The 22,682-nt window shown below is 43.2% G+C and overlaps 1 protein-coding gene and 1 non-coding gene across 2 annotated transcripts in view; both read right to left on the bottom strand.

Annotated features, from left to right (window-relative positions):
- Window positions 1-22,682, bottom strand: part of LOC126199112 (myrosinase 1-like) — a 225,047-nt gene that overhangs the window by 190,066 nt on the left and 12,299 nt on the right. The gene's annotated exons all lie outside the window — the stretch shown is intronic.
- On the bottom strand, window positions 9,834-9,907 carry Trnat-ugu (transfer RNA threonine (anticodon UGU)). The gene has a single exon. It is a non-coding gene; the product is annotated as a tRNA-Thr (tRNA).

Below are 22,682 nucleotides of genomic sequence, written 5' to 3'. Positions count from 1 at the left end.
GCCCAAGGCGCCGGAAGCGCTGCTTAAGTTTGTCTAATGTTTTGACATAAGCCTCTGAATTAATGGTACTGCCTTTTGGCATCACATCAATGAGAATTACGCCCTCGCAATCCCAAAACACAGTCATCATGACTTTTCCGGCTGAAGGACCTGTTTTGAATTTTTTCTTCTGTGGAGAATAAGCATGACGCCATTCCATCGATTGTCTTTTTGTTTCGGGCTCAAAATGATGCACCCAAGTTTCATCACCTGTCACAATCCGTGACAAAAAGGCCTCCCCGTCAACGTGAAAGCGTCGCAACAAATCGAAAGAAATGTCTTTTCTTTGGGATTTGTGATCGACAGTAAGACACCGAGGAACCCATCTTGCACACACTTTTGAGTATCCAAGCTGATTGATAATCACATCCACACTTCCTTTGCTTACTGACAACTCCAGTGCCAATTGTCGAGTCGTATGCGTCGATCCCGTCGAATGAGAACATCAGCCCGCTGCAACATGTCAGGCGTGACAGCCGTGGGAGGCCTTCCCGACCGCGGCAAATCTCGGAGCTCCGCAGCACCGCCCTCTGATGCTTTCACCCTCTGTGCCCAGCGACCAACAGTACTCCTATCGACTGCAGATGTTCCGTAGACGTTGCACAAGCGTTTATGGATATTGCCCACGGTTTCTTCCTCTGCTACGAGAAATTCAATCACTGCACGTTGTTTCTGACGGATGTCACTTGCAGACGCCATTTTAGAACATTCCTACACCACCGCTCTCTGTCGGAGGAAATTGAAACTTTGCGTACACACGCGGGAAACTTCAAATAACTCGCACCTAAAGTTTCACATTTCTAATATTTTTTATTTCGGAGAAAAAAAATATGGGGCATTATTTACTGGGCAACCCTCGTATATCAGTTATGTATATTCCCGTAAAGGGGAGAATTTTAATTGAAATGCGCTTGCCCGGTGTCGGCGAATAAATATGATATTGCAGTGCCTATGTTCAGATGTAAGATGCAGTGTACCTCCGGACACGCATGCATGTCTGAAGAAACAGGCAACTGCGAATGTATTTCATGTATTTCATAACGGCTGTATACTCGCCTTAATGGCTATACGTATCATCTTTGCTTTGTGATGGAGCTATTGTTCGCAGTGCGTGTGTGTGTGTGTGAGTGAGTGAGTGAGTGATATTTTTCTGAAATCTCTGCTAACCGAGGCTTTAAATTCCTTTGCATAACGCTTACTTGTTGTAGTTTTGCCTTGAAAATGGCATGGAATGCTCCTACCGAAATAACGGCGACTTTCGACAACGTCACCTGGCTACATTCCCGTAAGTAATTTGAAAACTGTATGGGCCGGGAGAAATTCAGATATCACATGCTACAGTCGTTTGATGACACGATAATGGACAAACGTTGCTCTGTTTGCGACCAAATCCGCCCTATCTGAATACTGTGGAACACATCGGGGACGAAACGGGGGCCAGCTCTGCGCCCACAGACCACTGACACGTTAATTACTGGAACTGCATATCGTGCACATTTTCGAGACATTCACCAAGGCTTCCGTGAGACCTGTGATAGTAATCGAAGGTGTCATGAGAGCTGTGAACTGGATGGATATTACTGCGGACCATCTGCTTCTGGTGCCACATGCCTCCGGAAACTTACTCCGAATTTGTCGATGACTGGCCAGGCAGAACCGTTGCTGTTCGAAAGGGGCACCAACACGGTATTTAGCAGGTGGCCATAGGTTTCATTCTTTGTATATTTATTAGGTGGTGTGATCAACAATGAAATCCAAGAACGAAAACTAAACCATTCCTCTAACTTCCTCTTTGTGCACCTAGCTATTCAGTGCAACGAAGTCATAGACAGACTTGCAAAACAGAGCATCAAACCAGGGGAAACGCTTCTTACACAGGGTGATTTTTTCCATTGTATACAAATTCTACAGACTGATCGATGAGAGGATACGGAACAAGAAAGGTCTAATGAACTTACGTTCGGAAATGCATGGTTTCCATGCTAGAGACCATTTATTCAATCATACTTTGTGGCCGGCCGAAGTGGCCGAGCGGTTAAAGGCGCTACAGTCTGGAACCGCACGACCGCTACGGTCGCAGGTTCGAATCCTGCCTTGGGCATGGATGTGTGTGATGTCCTTAGGTTAGTTAGGTTTAAGTAGTTCTAAGTTCTAGGGGACTTATGACCACAGCAGTTGAGTCCCATAGTGCTCAGAGCCATTTGAACCATACTTTGTGACAGGACTGCGGTCTAATAGACGCTGTACCATGCACCCACAGTTACAGTATGGATGGTTTCCTCCTAGAGGGTTGTATTATTCCTCACACGTCATGCACTAGCGCCCTCTCCTGCCTTAGTAATTGTTACTGTTGTAAGCGATTCACTTCTCTTGCTGATTCAACTTGTAATGGATGTGATACAGCGTTGTACACGACGGTTCCGTTTTCGAATCGAGAGCTTGCCGACGGAGTGTTTACTTACGGAAAGGCAAATGGCAACGGGCGGTGGGCAGCAAGGTTGTATTAGGAGAACTATCCCCGCCGACAACAACGACAGCATTCAATGTTTGCAACAGTGTTTCGCAATTTGTCTGAGACACGGTCGTTGCAGGAAGCAGGAAATCATGAAGGATGTACCTGAAATGTTCGGACACCCAACTTGGAAGAAAATTTAATTACCACTGTGGAAGGCGACCACCGTGTCACACTACCAGGCAGTTGGACCGCCAGTACATGGTAAGCCAGATGGCCGTGTGGAACATTCTCCATGACAATTGCTACTACCCTTCTAACTTACAGCGTGTGCAGGGTTTACTGGCGCCATACTTTCCACATCGGGAGCAGTTTTGCCAGTGGTTTCTTCGGCATGCAACGTCGATTCCGGGATTTGTGTCATCCATCCTACTCACAGATGAGGCCACCTTTACAAGGAGTGGTATCTTCAACTTTCACAAGTCATCTGTGGGATAGTATGCAGAACCCCCATGGTATGATGACGGCGAATCACCACCATCGGTGCAGCCGGAATGTGTGGGCCGGGATAAATGGCGACCTATTTTGGGACCAGTCTTCCTTCCACGTCGCCTAATAGGCCGGAATTATCGGCGTTTCTTGCGGGTGACTTTGCCTCCCCTGCTGGAAGAAATGCCATTGATGAATCGAAGGGCTATGTGGCTGCTACATGATGCTGCTCCAGCCCACTTCACCGTTAACGTCAGGACGCATCTCAATCGTGTCTTCCCTGGTCCATGGATCGTACGAGGGGGTCCAGTTTCATGGCCTACTCGTTTACCAAACCTCAACCCGTGCGATTTCTGGTTGTGGGGCCATCTCAAAAGTATCGTGTATGCAGACCCCATTCTAGATGTGGGGACACTGGAGAAGCGTATTCATGCTCCCTCTGACACTATTCGGATGCAGCCTGGCCGATATGGACGAATGAGACAGAACATGCTACAGCGCGTACACGCATGCATTGGGGCACATGGAGGCCATTTTTAACAAATACTGTAACTATGGCTGCATGATACAGCGCGTATTAGACCGCAGTCTCTGCAAAAATGTATGACTGAATACATGATCTCCAGCATGGAAACCATGTATTACCGGACATGAGGTCATTACACCTTTTTTTGTTCTGTATCCTCTTTTCCGTCAAATGGTTCAAATGGCTCTGAGCACTATAGGACTTAACATCTGAGGTCATAAGTGCCCTACAACTTAGAACTACTTAAACCTAACTAACCTAAGGACATCACACACATCCATGCCCGAGGCAGGATTCGAACCTGCGATCGTAGCGGTCGCGCGGTTCCAGACTGAAGCGCCTAGAACCGCTCGGCCAATCCGACCGGCCTTTTCGATCAATCCCCAGAGTTTGTAAACGGTGGAAAAAACCACCCTGTATAGTTTCCACATTTCAAGAAAAGGAACAGCAATGGCAAACGCCGTATCAGTTACCTGTTTGGGGCACGCAGGTTTCCTTATTCACATCTACAGGTTCGTAGAGACAGACTCTCCCGCATGCACTGACATCCATAAGACGAAATCAAAAAAACAGTGTAATAGTCGAAACCTACCAGAAGCGGACACAAGACTCTGAACGCATCCATTATTCCGACCGAACAGGCCTCGGAAGGCCCAATGGTACTACCGACCGCTGTGTCATCCTCAGCCGATGAGCATCACTGGATGTGGATATGGAAGGCCATGAGTTCAGCACACCACCCTTCCGGCTGTTGTCAGTTTTCATGGTCGGAGCAGCCACTTCTCAGTCAGGTAGCTCCTCATTTGGCCTCACAAGAAGTGAGTGCAACCCGCTTGCCAAAAGTGCTCGGCAGACCCGGACTGTCACCCACCGAAGTACTAGCCAAGCCCCACAGCCCTTAACATTGGTGATCTGACTGGACCCGATGTTATCACAGCAGCAAGACCAGTGATGCATCCAATATTGACATTTGTAAAGTTATACATGAATAACACAACAATATCATTTAGATTTAGCCGTATGAACTAACATTAAAAAACATTTGAATGCTTGTGATCCTTCCGACGGTAGCGTTCATACTGTGGCATAAAAATGTAAGCTGCAATACATAATTTCATAATTTTATCTTACTTGATACTCGATTAATCGAAATTGCTAGTGAATTAAGGTTTAGTTCATCAGCAGCTCCCTAGAGTTCTTAATTACGACCCCCTTGAAAAATTTACGATCTGTGAGGTATCACCTGCACAACATATAAAAATAAATTAGCGGATAAACTATAAGTAATTGAAACTCAATCATAGGTACACTGCAGATTTCGCGCTGTATGGGCGCCATATTGAGGATTTTTTTCTACGGAAACAATCTGTAAAATTTATGGTATCACCGTATAGGACCCTTGCATTAAAATCTGTGATTTGTGTTTACACGATGATAATCTAGAAGTAATTGCTTTTTTTTTTTTTTCATGGAAGATCTGGAAGAGGTTAGTTGGTCGATTTACAAAATCCGCTGCCCAGTACATAGTTTGAGACAGTTTGGCACGCTCCTTGGCATAATTAGTAGATGACGATCATTTCTTCGCTGCCCACGGTTTATTCACAGGTTGCAGAAATAATTACACATCGTTAATGGTTGGAATGAGCTCTCATAAAGTAGCGATGCAGTCATTCTCTCTCTTGCTTCACAAAAGTTCTTCCGGCACATGATGGAGATGTTGCCAATTGTATTACATCTACTACAACGATTTCTTGCCCAATTGCATGCGTATTTTTTTGCTGCAAAGAATTGCGTGCCCTGGCACCTTTCTAATGACACAATCTTTTGTGTATGGTACAGGAAAAAGATCACACAGTGTCTCATAGAATAATAAACTGAAATTAATGCGGTCTTTGATCTTCCCAATATCAACATAATTTTTTGAAACAACCATGAATATGCCTTTACGTAAGCCGATACTTCTAAGACGAGGCCATCAAATTTAATACAAAGGAAGCATACATTAATTTTAAAACAGGTTAAGTTTGTGACACGCCTATAAACAAAAATGAGATATATCTTCAATTGTTCGCTCGCCTCTACAAAATACTTGGTTACTAAATAACAATGAGAAAGGAATGTGGTAAATGTCATATAAAAAAAATTCAGATCACTGAATGGGTCTTGTCTAACTGTTGAAAATCAACGCATGAAATCACCAGACTGACGATAATAACAATATAATGTCCTACTGTTCTTGTGGAAGATTGGAAAGAGATATCGCAACGGATTGTTGATTTCACAAGGCGAACTCTGTACGTCCGTTGACTTGAGTGATACATACTAAAATCTAACATCGACGATGACTACTAAAAAATTACTGCTTTCTGCTAACTACAGTACACGGATTCCTGACACAACCTTCTTTCATCAGAACAAAAAGCTAAGAGGATTAAAATCATTTTTAGAAGCTACAATAACAGAGTAAGAGACAGAATTACGACTTTTTTGCCATTGGTTTTACCGAAGATTAAAATCAACGATTTTTTCAAACAAGGCACCAACGCTAGATTTTTAATTTTTTATGTAACAGGCCAGCGATAAAGAGAATGCTGTACAACGAAGTGAGCAAGCAAGCCGATTGCCAGTCAGACAGTAGGCCAGTACAGAGCAGAATGGCGGGTGCAATGGCTACAGATTTTGTGGGCTTAACTGCCGTCCGTAGTGCATTTTTCGATGTTTTGAAGCTAACGGGTGTTCTACATTCACTCGCCTTTCTCTGGCCGGCGGTGTCAAAGGACAGTAAGCGTCCATTGTCGGTGGTAGACCTGTGTTGGCGTGGTCTGAGATGGCATTATTTTACTTATATTTAATATATATTGGCCGTCCGTGATTATGTGTTGATAATCAACCGCCTTAGACACTTTTCAATTCTTCCTTCCAGTAAAGGTCATTTACGGTAAGCCGACAATGAATGAGCGTCATTGTTTTAGCCATAAATTATGTTTGACTATAAACTTATGAAATGATAACCAGCGCTTAGCGTACTGTATGACGCGTCTTATTTTTCATGTCAGACATATTTTTACACGTTAGAAGTATTGGCCACGTGTTGTCATCAAGACATATTGTTACGATGAACTCGTAAAGTAATTACCAACGTGTTTTCAAAATATTAATGCTTGTTCTTTGTTATTCCCTCGACATTCAGGCTAGCAACAGTCATTCGGACCGAATGCCAAAAACTGAGTGTTAAACCTATTTAACCACTGCTGAGAAACCTTTAAAATACCTATACTATGAAGGACGTGCAAGGTAATAGCATACATAAAGGCAGAAAAGAGCCTGTCTCACCAACAAAATATCGGCCCATACCCCTTCTTCAAACGAATCAATAACATCATTGATTCAAAGTTAATCCCGCAGAAAGCTGGCTTCAGGCCAGATAAATCTTGTTCTGACCATATATTGGCACTGACGAAGCATATAGAGGATGGTTCTGAAAATAATTTAATAATGGGCTTAGCTCTGGTCGATCTAAGTGCCGCCAACGATGCAGTAAACCAGCGAAAACTGTTACTCAAAATCTATGATATTACCTGGGAACATCAACTAGTAAAAATTATAGAATCCCTGCTGCAGAAACGACAATTCTAAGTCATCTTAGATGGGAATACAAGTAGCTGGAGGAAGCAGAAAACTGGCCTTACTCAGGGAAGTATTCCAGCTCCCATCTGTTCAGCATATCTACGAACGTTCAGTCAATACCCACAGATACGTGATATCTTCTGTATGCAGACGATTTGGGTATCACTGCGCAAGGCAGAATGTTTGAGGAAGTAGAGGTAAACTGGAGAATACCCTAGAAGCTTCGTTAATATATTACGAAGAAAACTCTCCCAAACCAAATTCCATAAAACCAAAGTTTGCGATTTTCACCCACACACACACGCCTAGCCAATAGCTGCACGTAGGTTGAAATGGGTCTACCCTTGAGCGCATAGACGAGGCGACATGCCTCAAAGTGACACTTCAGATGTCCCTCACATAGAAACGTCACTGCGGCAAAAACCGGAATAAGGTAGCTGAAAGGAACAATATCCTCAGAAAGCTAACTGGCAGCAAATGGGGCGCGAAACCTACTGTGCTTAGAACCAACGCTTTAGCGCTTTGCTTTTTCGCAGCTGAGTATGCGTGCCCTGTCTGGTCTACGTCGGCGCATGCAAGGAAGATCGAAAAAAGCATAAACGAAATCTGTAGGCTAGTAACAGGAGGCATGTAGCCCACTCCACTGGAAAACTTCTACTAAGCTTCTGGTTTCAACAGTCCTAAGTCTCTCAGGATAGCTCATGAACTTAACGAGCAGTTCAAAAAGACATTTGATGAGTGCCGCCCACTATCGGTAGCCTTTATGGAATAAAAACACCAAAATCAAGAATAGGTTCTGTGGTGTCACCTCCAGACACCACACTTGCTAGGTGGTAGCCTTTAAATCGGTCGCGGTCCGGTAGTATACGTCGGACCCGCGTGTCGCCACTATCAGTGATTGCAGACCGAGCGGCGCCACACGACAGATCTAGAGAGACTTCCTAGCACTCGGCCCAGTTGTACAGCCGACTTTTCTTGCGATGGTTCACTGACAAATTACGCTCTCATTTTGCCGAGACGATAGTTAGCATAGCCTTCAGCTACGTCATTTGCTACGACCTAGCAAGGCGCCATTATCAATTGCTATTTATCTTGTGATGCATGTACCGTCAGACCGATGTTCACCAATTATGGATTAAATTTAAGTATTCCAGAAGCTACGTACTATTTTTGCTACTCTAAAGACCTTGTCCTGTTCCAGACCTCACGCCATCCTGCGTGAGCTTAAACGCGTGCCTTTCGGCTCCCTCTCATTGTGGGTTGGCGCTCTGGCCAATCCACAACAGGTTCCTCAATTACACTTTGGATGAACCGCCTGTCGGCCACCCTATTTCAGAAGATCCACCAAGTGGTGATGAATTAAACTATAAGTCTTGGGAAATCCTACACTATATCAGAACTGGTGTAGTCTCTGTCAAAATCAGGCCGATAAAACTGAGCCTATTAGAACCTGATGACAATTAAGTCCGATTGCGGAGAAATATATAATATGAAACATCTTCCAACAGGCCGAAATTGTCTTCCACGTTGCTCCCTAGACGAGATCTGGCTGGGCGGGGTAGCCGTGCGGTGTGGGGCCCCTTGCCACGGTTCGCGCGGTTCCCCCCTTCGGAGGTTGGGTTGTTTAGGGGGCAGGAGACCAGACAGCGAGGTAATCGGTCTCATCGGATTAGGGAAGGACGGGGAAGGAAGCCGGCCGTGCCCTTTGAAAGGAACCATTCCGACATTTGCCCCGAGCGATTTAGGGAAAATCACGGAAAACCTAAATCAGGATGACCGGACGCGGGATTGAACCGTTGTCCTCCCTTCGAGGTTCGAGTCCCTCAGGCATGTGTGTGTGTGTGTGTGTGTGTGTGTGTGTGTGTGTGTGTCTGTGTGTGTGTGTTTGTGTTGACCTTAGCGTAAGTTAGTTTAAGTTAGATTAAGTAAAGTGTAAGTCTAGGGACCCATGACCTCAGCGGTTTTGTCCCATATGAATCTTCCACAAATTTCCAAATTTACGACATCTGGCTAAGCAAGCCTGAAACTTTTTATATAGCCCAATATTGTGCCGAAAAACAGATAGATCAGGACACGAAAAAGTAACGACGTAAAGTAAAATACTATATTCTTGTAACTGAATAGTAGCCGAAACCGGAAAATTATGACATTCTCAAGGAATATGTGAATAAACTGGACACTGTAGATCTTTTTATGGATCACACTAAATTAATTTCAGTATAGCTTGACATATAAGACGGTAAATTTCACCTTCGTCTAAATGCTCCAAATGGCGACAAGCAATTGATTAAATATTTCTTATCCGAGTTTGAAATTACACCTGAAAATCAACGATGATAAGACAAATTGTGTGCTACGTAACAATGGAGCCACAGAACCAGCTCAGCAGCTTTTATTTCTGAGGTGGGGAGACTCGACGGACTGCAAAAGAAATAAGCACAGAAATAAAAATGTCCTGGATTGGTTTCGGTAAACTGAACGAGGTTTTCATAACTAAGATACCGATATTTCGGGAAAGGAATGCTCTCTAGCAGTGTGACTTCTGACTTACAGGAAAGATACATGGACTTTTAATGCGAAAACCAATGAAAAGCCTTGGGCTGGTCATCGATCATTGGCAAAATGAGGGTTATAATGAAATGAATACACCTAGCTGCATACAGGTGTTGATTTAAGTCAACGGGGACAGTTGAAAATGTGTGCCCCGACCGGGACTCGAACCCGGTATCTCCTGCTTACATGGCAGACGCTCTATCCGACTGAGCCATCGAGGCCAGAGAGGATAGTGCGACAGCAGGAATTTATCTCTGGCACGCTCTCCGTGAGACCCACATTTCCAACTTACTGTCAACACACTACAACTGCAGTCCCCCTGCCCACTATACTCATTACTCACGGCAGTCGATCTACCGATTCCCGTAAGAGTTTGAGCAATGTGAGTGCATCCGCACTAAAGAGCATCATTGTCTGGTAAGACTTATCTATATGAAGATGGTACCTGTTCGCCCGGACATGTCTGGATTTCATTGTAATTTCATTTTTCTAGAGCTGCAAGATCGGCAATGGTATTTTTTGTTTCAACAAAACTGAATGCGACTCATGCAGTGAGAACTACTGTTGGGTAGCTCACAAACAGCAGCATGATTGTATTAAAATAACTAAGCTGATATTAGTAACCAGAGGAATATACACGTATTACGAAAACACTTTGCTCATTGTCTTGTGTGCTCCTTGTAAACAGACTGCCGATGTCTTTTACGTGTTCAAGCGCAGTTGAGGTGAAACAGTTATGACCTTAACCCTGTGTATTGGGTCGACATAATGTTCCTTTGTGATCCACAGTCCTGCTCTTGCTGATCGACGCATCGCCATCCCAGCGAGCTCTATAATGCTTGTTGAAGAAATGCAGCAACCAGTCACTTTATGGAGTTCTACTTATGCTAAGATGCTTTTAGGGCATTCGCTTTTCTTCAGTTAAGATTTATATCTTCTCGTAGAAAAAGGATACCAACATCTGTAAATTTTCCTAAACATTTTATTGTAATTAGCGAATGTCCCCACTGGAGAACGAAAAGCAGGTCATTTTCAGTTTTTCTTAGGGTTCTTCTTATTTTCCCAATATTTCTTCATTTTCTCTTCGAGGGCCTTATTTTTTTTCTTCAGTTCATTTTGGCCGGTATGGTTTCCGTTCCATCTCGGGAATGAACTTCCACTTATCAATTTTGCTTCTGAAGGTATCCCTGTCTGATTTCTTTGTGACGTCAGTTTTTGCTTTTGTCAAATCATTCTTAACTTCAGTTAGGAAAGGTATTGATGCTTTAAGGAATGTCACATAGTCCAATAGACGTTTAGTTAGTCCGTTTCCAGACAATCTATCTACGTGTCCATACAACTTCATTCGTCTCTTTCTGTTGTCGGTTTTGATGTTTGTTACTTTTTCTGTTGTCTCGATGGTTTGCAGCCTGTATCCATCTTGTGTGTCGTGGTCCCAGAATTTTTCCAATCTTTCTCTCTACTTTCTTAATTTCTTGTAAATCTAGTTTTCGATTCAATGAGAGCGTTTCATTCGCATATGTGACTGTCGGTTGGATTAATGTGTTGTATTGTCTGATTTTAGTGCCTTCTGACAGGCATTTTTTGCTATACAAATTTGAAACAAGTCCCAAACATTTTATTATTTAAGGAACCAGTTTAGAGGCTTCATTAGTGTTGTCTTGAAGCCGAAGCGAAACTGTTTGCTTGAATTAGGAAGAATTACGGCTGTTGGTTCCTTTTTTTTTCGGGTAATGTTCAGCCGCTGTCCCGCATTCACATCTATATGATGCATTTACAGAAACTATCAGAAGTGTTCAAATGAAATGGTACGAGACGACGACCAACCGGTCGAAAAGTGTATATGTCGCTTTGGGATAACGTAGTGAAACATCTAAGGACTCGAATGTAGTGTCATCACCTCCCCCAAAAAAATTCAAAACTCTGCCCTCAACCGCCAAGGTGATGCTCACCGTTCGACGTTCGAGGTCCGAGACTCATCGAATTTCTTGAGCAAATGCAACCAAGAATGTTTTCAACCAAAAATCTCAGGTGGTACGGACATGTGAGGAGGAGAGGGGAGAACGCGGTAATAAAGGCAGTGATCCATGGGGAAGCCGAAGGAACGACACCACTAGGATGGCTCTGAGCACTATGGGACTTAACATCTATGGTCATCAGTCCCCTAGAACTTAGAACTACTTAAACCTAACTAACCTAAGGACAGCACACAACACCCAGCCATCACGAGGCAGAGAAAATCCCTGACCCCGCCGGGAATCGAACCCGGGAACCCGTGCGTGGGAAGCGAGAACGCTACCGCACGACCACGAGATGCGGGCGACACCACTAGGACGGCAGAGAACGAGATGGAAGGATAATGCCATGTGAGACATGTAGATACTGGGTCTAGGAGGTGAAGATGCAACTGACAGGAAAGCGTGGAAGACTGGACTGAGAGAGGCCAAGGACCGGCTGCGGTTTGTGTGGCCAGTAAAACTAAGTACGGAAGTAAGTGAGTAATTCACTCCCCAGCCACAGAGCTTGTGACGGTATGTCACATAAATGGATATTTGGAGAAAGGGAAAAGAAGTTTTTGCTATGACACGTGTGAAACATAAATTATCTAAAGACTAAGTACGTCTGCGCGATGTATAACAAATAGTAAAGAACGTAAGTTATTATTATCAAAACACAAATATCGATGTAATTAATAAAACACAGTTTTTCGGTATAATCTCTGTGTAACATAAGCCATGAAGATCAGAGACTATTGTTTTATTAAAAGCTCTTCTGTTTTGTTTCGTCTAGCGGTAGGCCGCCATTGTAGTGCTGTCTGATAATTAACGTAAGTTTTACCTGTATTTTTGAAAAATATAATAGAAATTGTTATTAGAAAGTGTGTATTATTGACTTAGTTGTCACCTCTCATGATCGCAACCATTAATTCTCATTATCCAAGTTTTTACAGAACTTCGTAGTGCAGGGACCTCATCTCCCCTAACAGGATTTAGTCGGCCATTACGCTGATTGTATTATTTAATTAAAATTTCATGTCATAATATTAAATGTAAATGCGAGAGGCTTCTCAATTTTGATCTTTCATTAAATTCAAAGTTAAAAAGAGTAGTGATAGAGATCATTTACTAAATCCACAGTACTGAATGAGTTAGTACGTTTCATTTTGGTTGCCTAACGGCAGATGAGATTCTCGCCAGTATTACCTTGCAAATAATGAACAAGAAATATTGAAATTATTTTTATTCAATAAGTTCCGCAATATCTCAGTTAATCTTTATGTAGTTTGGCACATAAATAACCAGTAGCCCCTGAGACCCATTTTAATAATTACAGTTTGCGTAAGAATACGCATATTTTCTTTTCTAAATAGCAGTGCTCACGCAAACTGTTTATTAGAAGGCAGTGAGTCGCGCGTTGTGTTTAAAAAATATTATATCGTACGTACTTCGAGGCAGCCGATGTCCGTACGAATGTTATCGCGGTATAAGTTAATTAAAAGTCTCATGCTAGCCCACAATATTTAGAGCCACCCCAACCAAAATCATACAATACATAATTATAAAAATAAAAATATATAATCATCCCGTTATAAAGTGGCCACATAGATATACACTTATACCATGATAAACTCAATAACCATTAACATGGATAAATAAATGCTCAATAATCTTGTTTTAACCATCCAAACTTCATGAGCTTTTTCCACTTTCCCCGTCATGTGTTCCTTCCACTGTCTTGTTCACTATTCTGGATGCCACAGCATGTATCCCTTCTTTTATTCAAGGTTTTCTGTAGACTTCTTCCTACACCTATTTTATCTAGTAACTCTTTATGTATTCTATTCATGCCTTTAGAGCGCATATGCGCACAAATATTTTCAGAAACGGCAAGGTCTCAATTTGTACATGGAGCCGGAAAATAAGTTCTGTAACTCAACATGCCTAGCCGAAGGAAATTACACTTGTTTGTGAATGTCATCTTGCCGCAAAATAGAGTACACTGTGGGCTGCTACTTCAGGATGATATTTCTCTAATAGCTTCGATCGTTTGACTATCTTCTAGCAGACAAGTTTCCAAAGACAGTAACTGTTTGTATACCGGTTTACCGCTGTAGTTGCAGCCAAACACTGCAGGCTTTAAGTCATTATCCAGTCTGTCCATTAGCATAACTGTATCTGAGTTTCAGCTGGTGCTACCCATTGAGGCCGGCCGCGGTGGTCTAGCGGTTCTAGGCGCTCAGTCCGGAACCGCGCGACTGCTACGGTCGCAGGTTCGAATCCTGCCTCGGGCATGGATGTGTGTGATGTCCTTAGGTTAGTTAGGTTTAAGTAGTTCTAAGTTCTAGGGCACTGATGACCACATATGTTAAGTCCCATAGTGCTCAGAGCCGTTTGAACCGCTACCCATTGCTATGTTATCAAGCGCTAATGGCGAAAGGTATCAGTTGACCTCAGCTGTGGCCACTAATTGTCAGCTTGGTAAAATGGTGCATATTCAAAACCAGGTATGGAATTGTGTAAAGCTAACGTGCAGGCTGGATGTGTACTATTTCCGCAAGTCCCGCCACATGATTTAGCACTTCTCCTTTCTGGGTAGACGCTAAGTATCTAATTATGTGGTGACTGCACTGTACTGTCAGCTGCTTTACTGGCTGCTGGGCACTGGACGGGTGAAGGTAAACGAACAACGGTCAAAATTTATAGAGACGGTAACAGATTATAATAAAGAAAAGTGGCTAACAGGAAGTCACTTGACAGAGGAGTCCGGAAAAATGTAGACACTTTTTTGATAGTCAATATTAATGGAACAAAACGACATACCGTTACAATTCTTTCTCGGAAGGAAGGCTATCTTGTGTGTCCAAAGTGACCCCCTATTAGCAACCAAACAACATCGATGCCGCTGAACTGTTGACCAAACTACGGTTGTCAGTGTTGCCGGTGCGACAGCCGCTCAGGACGCCTCGATGGTTTCTCGTAGCTCATTCAGTGTAGCTGGCTTCTCTTCTTCATTTTTCAAGGTTCCCCATAGGTAGAAGTCAAGAGCTTTAAGGTCTAGAGACCGTGGTGGGTACTCAACAGCCCCTATCGACGTCCAGGTAGATTTTCACCCAAGTACGCTCTGACATCTCTGTAACAGTGAGGCGGAGCGCCATCTCGTTGCAGGTAAAATCTTTCTTTTGCTAACACTTCTCGGGTGGCACGTAAAATCGATGTTTGCAGAAAATGGGGATACATCTCACCAGTTACGGCACCTTCAGAGAAGAATGGGCCAGTCAAACCGGACGATGATGGACAATACCACACATTACCACGTGGTACATTAACATGTTTGTCCACTTCAAAGTGAGGATTTTCAGGAGCCTTGTGCACGCAGTTGCTGCATTTTACAGCATTGTTCATTTCGTGAGGCCAGATAACCATCGCTGAAAACCATTCATCCTCGCGAAGATGCCTTCAAACCACTCGCAGTACTCCATCCTTCGACCCGAGTTGTCCTCCGTCAAAGCGTGCAGCGATCTTGTAATGTACATTTTCCACTATGCAACCTTCAGAATTCGTCGTACGCTTGACCGGCTTACCTGCTTTCACGTGCTCCCTGCTTCACAGTTTTTTGAGGTGACCTGGTAAATGTAGCAACACAGCACAGCTGGAAGCTGAGCTTGTTGATGTTTTTAGTCGGCCAGACCTTTCCCTATGCGTTCACAGCTCGTGTTCTAATGTTTAGCGCTGCTGCCTCACGGGGTCCTAGGTTCGATTCCCGGCCGTGTCGGGGATTTCCTCCGCCCTGGAGACTGGGTGTCTGTGTTGTCCTCATCATTTCTTCATCATTAGGAAAATGGCGAGATTAGACGGTGACAAGATTGGGAATTTACAGGGGCGCTGATAACCACGCCGTTGAGCGCCCCACAATCCAAAACCATCATCTTCTTCACCATCTTCCCTTATGTACGTCCTGAACAGTACCGTCGGCTTCAAATTTATCCCGAATACCATAAAGTATTGTACGTGTTGATGGCTGAGTTCCGTACACATTCCGTCATTGCTGTTGCATCTCAATGATGTTTGCCGCACGGAGTAGCCGCGCGGTTTAGGGCGCCATGTCATGGATTGCTCGGCCCCTGCCGCCGGTGGTTCGAGTCCTCCCTCGGTCTTGGGTGTGTGTGTTGTCCTTAGCGTAAGTTAGTTTAAGTAGTGTGCTTCATTCATTGCTGCACAGTCTTCTGCTGGAAAATACGCCCAAAATCTATTGAAAAAATAAATAAATAAATAAATAAATAAAAAAAGGGTTACGCTACCGCACAAAATTGCAACGATATGTTCTCTTCTTCCAAAACTATTAACTATCACAGAGTGTCTAAGAGTGTCTACATTTTTCTGGACCCTCTGTGTTAACAAAACCAAATTTATTAGTTTCTCAGTGAGCTGACTCCACAACTATTCGTTCAACTAATGAAAAACCGCTCCAGTTGCTCTTGAGAACTTTACTGAGTCCGCTACCCGTTTCGGCCCTTGTGTTACGCTATTTTCAAGAGGTTCCGAAAACTGCCATGAATATGATAAATACATAAAGCTTGTATATAACAGAAGACGAGAAAACAAGGCTTACACATGTCTAATGTACGGATGGAGTATAAAACTTAACATCATGTTGTAGAGACCAGCAGCAACCAGAGTAGGGAATTGCCGTCCCAAGCGTAGGCGACACTAACACCACAAAACAAAGCGGCTGTGTGTAGACTGGTGCCATGACAGGGAACCATGGACTGCTGATGAACGGCATCTCATTGTGTTCAGCGATGAATCGTGATTCTGCTTAAGTCCCAAATGATGATGGACGGCGAATACGGCGGCATTTGGAGAGGCACCCATTCTTTCAAAGCACAGCGGTGTTACTCCTGGTGTCATGGTGTGGGAAGCCATCGGGTATGAGTTCAGGTCACGGCTGGCGGAGACTGAGCAAACTCTGCCAGCACATCAGCACGTCACCAATATCGTGCGTTGTCATCCGTCACCTCTGATGCGACGGTATTGAGCTAACGTCTTTCAGTACGGCAGAGCTCGTCCACAAATGGCACATTTCTCTATATCCTGTCTACCTGACGCTGAGGTATTCCCGTATCTAGCAAGATCACTAGATCCGTCCCCACATGGAATATGTGGGGCAGTTCGGATGTCATCTACGTCCCAGTGCCAGTAGTATCAAGGACCATTTACGGTAGTTGTAGACCAACTTGCCTTTATGACAGCCTCCCCAATCGCTCAACATAGTCATCCCATGCATCCAGGCCAAAAGGGGGTGTAACGGCATACTGATAAATGGCCTCATACTGCCAAGTTCTTTGTAAATTTGGCTCGATTTGTAATCACTGAAATAACACCTATCCTCAGAATCCGTGAAGTATCGTTTCGCTACCTTGTTGCCCTCTTAGTGCTTCACAGTTTACGTCAGGCAGCTAGTGTGTGGAATACTAGTATCTGTTGAAGAATTATTGGTTCTCCTATGTGGATAGTGTTATTTGTAATCAAATTTCTTGATTTTCTAGTACTTGTTCAAAAAAAAGTGGATTAGGTGACAGAATACATATCCAAATGTGAGACGTGAGTTTCTCCCGGCCTATAGAATCCGTCCGAACAGGCTTCTGAAGACCCAATGTTACTGACCGTTCGCCATAACATCCTCAGCCTATAGGCGTCACTTGATGCGGATATGGAGGGACGTGAGGTCAGCGCACCGCTCTCTCGGCCGTAGTTAAGTTTTCGTGACCGGAGCTGCTACTTCTCAGTCAAGTAGCTCGTCAATTTGCCTCCCAAGAGCTGAGTACACCCTCCTTACCAACAGCGCTTGCCAGAACGGACGGTCACCCACCCAACCCCGACAACGCTGAACTCCAGTGATCTGACGGGAAGCGGCGTTACCAATGCAGCAAGGCCGTTGGCTCTCCAGGCACATGCATAACTTCAGGGAAGAAGAATGCTGACGTCGTCGACAACCGTCCACATATCGACGCGTGCACACCTCGTCATTTTCAAGGCAAAACTGCAGTAAATAAGCGATGTCAAAGAAAAGAAATCAGAGGGACAGAGTTAATGCTACCTCACCCGTTGGTTATTAATTTTCACTATTGATAACTTCTGACGTCGGTCATCTTTGGTCGCATGATGGCGCTAGTGTTTACAGTGTGTGTGTGTGTGTGTGTGTGTGTGTGTGTGTGTGTGTGTGTGTGTGTGTGCGCGCGCGCTTTACCTTCCCGGAATTGCTGTGCCAACTGAAGTTTTTAAATTTCCTTGCCCAGTGCTTACTTGCAGCTGTGTTGCCTTGAAAATCACAAGGTGTCACCTGTCGAAATACTGGCGGTTGCCGACGACGTCACCCGACTACATTCCCACAGATGATTTGGACATACCGATACGCTAGGCCTCCATTCTCGGTTGTTCCTAGAATTTTTCTGTAGCTTGTAGCTCCTTTCACCTCTGGCTACATGAGAAAAAAAATGCAATCTTGCCCCTTGTTCCGAGTCCACGTTACAATGACCAGGTAAGTCAGTATATAAAACGCAGACGATGGCAACGGTATGCCACAACCGTTAGTCAAATACTAGCACATCGTCGCTGTGTTCAAACCAGCCATCAGACTGAAGACCCGCCTTATCAGATCTGACAACATATTTTTAAATTTTTTTCATTGCACTATTTTCAAAGCCTACATATTCCTTCTCTTATGAATCCTACACCCCACTATACACTTCAGCACAATATTGTGGCTGTACATACAAGTTTACGAAACATTTTTCTCTTATTATAAGTTAGTATTCGATACATTTAGATCTCTTTTGTATAAAATAGCTTCTTTTCTGTGCACCAGTCTGCTCATCGATGTTTTCCATGCTTCGGTCATCTTGTATAATGTTTCATTTTAGACAGGAGAACTCTATCGTTTCCTTCACTGTGCTTTCTTCAATGTTAATACTAAGCAAACTATTATTCTTTCCTCTATCATTCCTGACCACTTGCACCTTTCTTTTGTTTGTCCTTAACGTAAATTCTGCGTCACTCAGGACGTCAATTCTGTTAATCATTTTTGTACATCATTTTTACTACCAGCCAGAGAAGCTGTCATCTGTGGACCTTATCAGTCTCATTTGCTCTCCTTTCATTTTTATTTCTGTTGAGAAATATTGTTGCCTCATTTCCTTCGTTGACACTCGATTGAAAAAAGAGCTCTGCCCCACATCCTCCTAACACGAATTTTCTTTCTTGAATTTCCCACTTTTATTATTCGGCTGTCTCGTTATTTGTTTTCCTTCTTCGCGTGATATGGCAAACATTATTCCACTTTACTGTAGAAGTAGTTTCCCAGGTCCACGCATTCCATGAATTTTTCTTTGTTTTCCTTCATTCTTTCTAGATGTTACTAAATGGAGAGCAGAACTGCTTTCTAGTACCATCACTTCTACTTTCTTGGAAGCTAAATCTCTTCGACCAGAAATTCCTCTGAATGGCACTTAGAAGCAAAAGCTCTGTGTTGGAGTGTTTTGAAGGAGACGACATACTGCGTCTAATGACTTCAGTAACACGCTCGTTGGCCGCTACGAACAAACACAGCAGTGGCAGCCATAAAGGCAAAGACAGATAACATTGTGTGACACGTGCCAGTGCTCCTAGATACGGCGTAAGGTACAGTCGTGTCTCAAGAGAAATATTCCGCCTCCAATCCGTCCAAAGAAACAGTCATAGTGGTGCCACAAAGGATCGGGGGGAGGGAAGAGAAGAAGCGTTCGGTGGTTCGAGGGTATTTGTGACGGCCGACTTAGCTGCTTGCTTCCTTGGGCTGACAGGGATACACAGGACGGGGCAAATAAAAGTGGCTCAGACGACTGGATACTATTTTACGTGAATGTATGCAGAAAACCACACCCCCGTGATCAACCGTTACTTCCAGCAAACAGACAACCTTTTAGGTAGGGCAACCACAGCTATGAACATCTTGGGTATTAATAAACCACTTCAGCTGTATTTAGTCCTTTGTTATTGAATCGGTACCGGTTTCGTGCCGGCCGTTGTAGCCGAGCGGTTTTAGGCACTTCAGTCCGGAACCGCGCGACTGCTTCGGTCGCAGGTTCGAATCCTGCCTCGGGCATGGATGTGTGTGATGTCCTTAGGTTGGTTAGGTTTAAGTAGTTCTAAGTTCTAGGGGACTGATGACCTCAGATGTTAAGTCCCATAGTGCTCAGAGCCATTTGAACTATTTGAACCGGTTTCGTGGCACTAAAAGACACATCTTCAGGTGAGCATCTGTATAACAGGAAATCCAGAAGGAATAACAACCCTGAGATATACACTTGTATGGTAAATTATTTTAAGATTTTAAAAAGTTATTAAAAGCTGTTAAGAACTTCTACATGAAAATATCAAAATGTTAGTACTCATACAACTAAAATATTACAGCGGAAGTTCTCGGAATTTTGTACCCAAAATTCGAGTTCCGTCATAACAAAACACCGCTAACGGGGGGGGGGGGGGGGGGGGGGGGGTATGCCCTAGAATAAAACAGCTTGATTCCAATATATTGGGTGAGTCGTAAACAGATCACACCATAGTGATCCATTGGTAAGGTGAAAATAAATGAAAAACTATTAAGACCTAATTTTGGACCAGAATGAAAAACGATGACTTGGTTGACACAAAACGAAGAGATGTTTGCGGCCTGGAACAAACCCGTCAAGTAAATAGCTATTGACGGAAAAACAGAACCTGAAAACCGCACTACAGCTTCTCCGACCTATAAGCAATCGCGAACTGGGGACGAGGCCGCGTGCTGTGTCATACTGAGGGCAGGAAAGCGAACAGCTTGCCTGTGGACGGCTTGCGCATGCTCTGATGATGCGCGGGCTCAGCCGAATGATTGGTGGTCTTTTGGAGGATACACTAATGGTGAATGAGAACAACGAATATTGGGATAAAAAGCACAGATTCTTTTTTTTTTTTTTTTTTTTTGAAAAACATCTATAGAATAACAAGATGATAGTGACAGTTTACAGTTTTTCGTAAGTTATGCTACAGCTTGAGCGAGTAATGACGTAAAAAAGGAACGTCATATGGATATATTACGGCAACGAAACATCTGCAGGCAGTGACCACTGAATAAATCTCAAAATTTCAAAAAACTTTAAGAATTTTAAAATTGTAAAAATTATTTTTTCGTGAAAATGTTTTAAAAATTGTTCACTTTTACCGTTAAAAGGATCCAAGACTGTAGTGAATTTTGATGTTATTAAGAGTAGATAAAATTTACGAAAATTTATAATAATTTTAAAACATACTTGAAAGGCAGGTGTGGAAACCAAAGATAATGAGGAGGATGTACGAGGTACGACAATAAAGTAATGAGACCGATTTTCTTTGCAAGATATGGCAACCCTGCAGGCTTGCATAGGCACAATATCTTTGACCTTGGTCTATAAGCTGCTTCTAGTCCAAGCGGCACGTAGATGCAACTGCACAGTCATGAGTTGTGCTATAATTAGTTAACACGTGTTTGTGTCTCTCGTCACGGAAATGGTACTGCAAACATTGCGCAACAGTATACCATTTCTTTTTGCTTTAAATTGGGTGAAACGCGACGACAGCTTACGGTAAGCTTAAGTAGGTTTTTGGAGTGGAGGTTATGCCAAGAGCTCAAGTTTTTCGTTGGCATAAAATGTTTAGTGAAGGCAGAACGAATGTTGAAGATGAAGACCGCAATGGACGACATCAACCTTACGGACGGATGTCAACTTGGCCAGGGTGCGTGACCTCGTACGATCTGATCGAAAATTATCCGTGAAAATGATTGCAGAAGAACTGAACATCAATCGACAAACGGTTTGTCTAATAATAACTGAAGATCTTGGTATGAGAAAGATTTGTGCAAAAATGGTCCCCAAAAATCTTACACCACAACAGCGAGAAACACAGCAAAATGTGACAGCCGATCTATTAGAGCAAACGGAAATCAATCCAGAATTGTTGAGCCGTGTTATCACTGGTTATCAAAGTTGGTTTTTTCAGTACGATCCAGAGACAAAACGCCAGAGTTCGCAATGGTGCTCAAAGGGATCATCCAGACCAAAAAAAAGCTCGCATGTCAAAGTCAAAAGTGAAATGCATGCTTGTGTGCTGCTTTGATTCCAAGGAAATTGTTCAGAAAGAGTGGGTGCCTCCTGTACAAACAGTTAACCAATATTACTACAAAGAAATTTTAGAAAGACTTCGTAAAAGAGTTCTTCGTGTCCGTGCCAACATTGCTGATAATTGGATTCTGCATCACGATAATGCGCCATCCGATACTGCTCTGTCAGTACACCAATTTTTAACCTCAAAACAAATTTCAGTACTACCACAGTCACCTTAATCACCATATATCGCTCCATGCGCCTTTTTTTCTATTTCCAAGAATCAAAACGGCGGTCAAGGGACACCATTTTCAAACAACACAAGGTGTCCAAAAAGCTGTGACGAGGGTCTTGGAGGATATTACAGAAGACGAGTTCCAGAAATGTTACCATCAATGGCAAAAGCGCTGGAAAATTGTGTGCAATCAGAAGGGAACTACGAGGGTCGGTCAAAAAGTAATGCCTCCCATTTTTTTTCTACTTAAAGAAATTAAGGTAAGGGGATACGGAATCACCTATCCCCGCAATGTTAATATATGCCTACTATAGGGAACATTTTCTCACAAACTACTGGAGACAGAGAGGTAAAAATTTTACTGTATGTGCATTCATATGTTACAACAATACTGAAACAACAATTTATTGTCAAAGTATTTTCTTACAGAGATATTGTACATTTATTTTTAAGTAAATTTTTTCCATCGCTTTTTACTAGACTATCACCCCTAAGTCTTTTGTAAATCAAGTAATTAAAAAATCGTTGAGTATGTAATAGGGACCTATGTCACTACGTCATAAAAATTTCAGACTTCTAGGTTGACCAGTACCTGAGATAATGTTCC

The sequence above is a fragment of the Schistocerca nitens genome, chromosome 8 (assembly GCF_023898315.1).
Source record: "Schistocerca nitens isolate TAMUIC-IGC-003100 chromosome 8, iqSchNite1.1, whole genome shotgun sequence".
NCBI classification, from domain to species: Eukaryota; Metazoa; Arthropoda; class Insecta; order Orthoptera; family Acrididae; genus Schistocerca; species Schistocerca nitens.
The sequence above is the reverse complement of the archived record's forward strand: the minus strand, read 5'-3'. Positions and strand labels throughout refer to the sequence as shown.